Below are 3,909 nucleotides of genomic sequence, written 5' to 3'. Positions count from 1 at the left end.
ACTCCTGTGATTATGTAAAATTATAAAAGACTTATTTTACTAGCTGGGTTGGTCTTGGGTTTTCTCTGCATTAGTAGCTTAGATTAACTAAATTGCTATGAATCTTTTAAGCCCAAGGGGCTGTATGCTGACTATCACCAGATGAATGAGGAACTACATGTTTCCTAGTGGAGCCTCCAGCTGAGGACTCAGTCCTGAGTACCCATTCTTCCACTGCAGCTTCCTGAATCTCTGATAGAAGACCCACCAGGCCATGGTGGTACTTTTGACCCAAAGAAACAATGAGAGGATAAATATTTGTTTTGTTAAATCACTAACTTTGTGGAAGTTTTTTACACAACATAGAAAATTTATACATCAACTAAATCCACATATTATGTTTTGTTAGGGTTTTTGTAAATTTCTTGGAATTTTCTACATGGATAGTCTATCATCTGTAAGCCTTAGCTTTTATTTTGCAGTATTTTTTCCTATCAATTACTGAAAGTATTAAAATGCATATTGTTTTGTTCTTGATCTTGACTATGGAACTGGCTAGAACATCCAATGTTGAAAGAAAGTGGTAAGAATACACTTTCTTGCCTAAATTCTAACCAATAGAAAATGGTGACATTTGTTGTTACAGTTGTGTCATTGTTTTTTCGTTATTTGTTTGTCTTATTTTATAAAGCTGAGGAAATTTTTTTCTGTTCATAGTTTGTTACTTTTAAAAAATTTATTCTTATTTGTTATATATAAAAGCATTTCAATTCATATTATACATATAGAGCCCAATTTTTCATACCTGTGGTTGCTCACAAAGCAGAGTCACACCATTCGTGTCTTCATACATGTATTAAGGGTAATGATGCACTTTTTTACAGCATGAAAGTGCGTTGAATTTTGTGAAATGCTATTTTCTATCTATGTTAAGATGATTTATGTTTTTTTTTCTTTTTTGGTCTCTTAATATGACTTCTAAGTTACTTGATTTATGAATGTTAGGCCAACCTTATATCCTTCAGATTAATCCCACTTAATCATGATGGATAATTTTCTCTCTTACACATATTGATGGATTTGAATTGTTAAGATTTGGTTAAGAGTTTTTAGTTTAGTGTTTATGAGATACAATAGTCTATAAATTTCTTAAAGAAACTATAGTTTTTATACAAATATCATCTGCAATTTTTACAGATATACTGATTTCAGCATAGTGCTAGTCCCATTAGATAATCAGAAATGCTATATTGTCTTTTCTATTATTCAAGAGTTTGTGAAGGTTTGGTACTAGGTCTTTAACATTTTAACAATCTTAAGTATGCTAATCCAGGAACATGCGAATTCTTTCCACTTATGAACATCCTTAATTTTTTTCTAACTATGGTGATATACAACTTTTAGTGTTGAAAGCTTGAACTTACTTTATTAAATTGATCTCTGAACATACTATATTTTAATAATTTTCTTAAACACTTAATTTCATTTCAATCTGTTAATTCATGGTATATAGAGATAATTGATTGTTAACTTTGTTTTGTGTTTTATACCCATAGTGAAATAATTTATTGGTTCTAATGTTATTTTTTAATTTCTTATCCTAGTACCTATTGTAGTGCAGATGTTCACCAAACTGTAGGTGCTGCTATCATCATCATCATCATCATTATCACCAACATCTCTGAGGTGCTCTGAATGGGGACTAAATATGACCGTTTTGACCTCATGGAGTCACTACTAGGCTCTGAGTATTGATTGCATTTTATTACACTATCATGTCTAATCTAAGGTGACAATGACTGTCTGTGTTACCAAAACTTACATGTTGGATTTGACCTCAGTAGAGAAGAAGGATGTGCCTAATTGGCAGTGCCTGTGATTGATAAGGAGTAGTAAAGTTCTCTGTGCCTTATACTGGCTGATTTAGTCCAGATGTGGAGATACTAATAAGTGAAAAATTACTCACAGTCCAGAAACCCCACCATTGCAGCAATACCATGCCCAAAGAAAGAGCACCCAAGTCTATGCAAATGAACAACAGGCCTATCTAGTATTTGTAGTGCCACAGAGAAAATGGGACTTTGGACATAGGAAGCCTCTTTAACAACACTCATTGCAGCAATGGCATGTAATGACATCTCAGCTTTTGGAAAATTAATATAACATCAATGATATCTGCATTAGCTCCTTATAATTCTCCCTCCTGAAGTTATCAAACCTATATTTTAATTATTTTAATTGAACAAAAATCCTATTAAGTCCATCTTAATAGAAGATTATTGGTTTCTATGGTTGAAAAGCAGGTAGCAAAATGTGCTAGCCTTTTAGCCTCAGAGATCATGTTTTATTTCAAGCTTCATTTTGTACAACTTCACATGAACTGTACACACTCATTCGCTTCTTTGAAGTAATAACAAATGTTACTCTTTTCCTCCATTCTTTTCTTCCTTCCTTCCTTCTTCTTCCTTGCTTGTTTACCTTCTTGCTTTCTTATTTTAATTTTTTTCTTTAGTTCTTTACGCTTTCTTATTTCAGAAACCAACCTTAGATAGCTTGATGCACGACAACAGTGCATCACTTTTTTCTTCAATTTACCTAGCTTCAAAGTTTCAAATTTGATTTCTTTCTATTGACTAAAGTAGTGCTAGTACCAAAACATCCTATTATAATGAAGCACACTCTAAGAAAAGTCTGCATGAAGTCATCATGAATGAAAGGGAGACTAGAGAAGACTTTAAAAAAAAAAGCATCCTATTAAAATACAATGCATCCATCAATTACCACATCATCATTATAAGCTGACATGAGGGGGGAGAAAAACCCTTCAGATTAATACCTTGTCAAACTGGGCTTTTGACTCACTCCTGTACCATCCACTCAGTTCATTTACTTTCTCTCTGTCACTGAGAGCCAAATCATTTCCCCAGGAGGCTGTCATGTTATGGAGATCTCTCATTATTTCCATGAAGAATTCAGTACTGTTTTTTTTTTAATTTAAAAAAAAATCATGTTAAAGATGAGCTGTCATATTGAGCTTAATTTGTTAAATTGAGTACTTTATTAATGAAAATTATGAATTCAATCTTTGATATTTAGATATACATAAATGTCCCCTAGGAAACTAGATATAAATTAGCAGGTAAAGGAAACTTCTTAACATTTGTGTGTGTGTGTGTGTTTGTGTGTGTATACATGTGTGTTTATGGACATACATGCACTGACATTTACCACTGAGATAATTTTAGAGAAAGAGAAAGCCAATTTTATTAAAGTCAAGGCAGCTTCTTCTGACTCAACTTGGCTTCTCTAGACATAAGTTCATGCTCTTAATGTTTTATCTTTCCAGTGTTCCCTAGAGGAGGCAGATTGGCCCTATGCTTTTGCTAAGATAAAAATAAATAAATGCTTAGACTCACTTGTTATTCTATTCAGGCTGAATAAATTGATTTCAACAAGAAGGAGGAAGGGCTGAGCAGGTGCACCAGGTGAAAGCAAGGTCCAGAGAGGTCAGAGTTGGCAGATTCTAGAGGCTTTCAGACACCTGACAGAAAAGAAGAAGAAGAAGAAAATTATTAGCATTTCTTATAAACTCCGTAAAAAGTTTTCAGGAGAAGTAACACACAGTGTCAGATTCAACAGCTACTAGGGAAGCTTCCTTCTCAGTGCTCTGGAGTTATAGATGCTTTCCTCTAATCCCTGCTCAGGATGACCTGGGTTGATGCTTCTTGATATATGCCATTACTCATTTCTCCTATTTTTCATATATATTTATGAATATTACTCCTGTTCATTTTTTTTAGTAATTTTTAGCCTGGAATTATTGTTAGTATTTTTCATATGTGCATGTTTTCTTCATATAAATCGATCCTACTTTTTTTCATATATATATATATATATATATATATATATATATATATATATATATATTTT

Source organism: Marmota marmota, unplaced genomic scaffold (genome assembly GCF_001458135.2).
Source record: "Marmota marmota marmota unplaced genomic scaffold, marMar, whole genome shotgun sequence".
Taxonomy (NCBI): domain Eukaryota; kingdom Metazoa; phylum Chordata; class Mammalia; order Rodentia; family Sciuridae; genus Marmota; species Marmota marmota.
The sequence above is the reverse complement of the archived record's forward strand: the minus strand, read 5'-3'. Positions refer to the sequence as shown.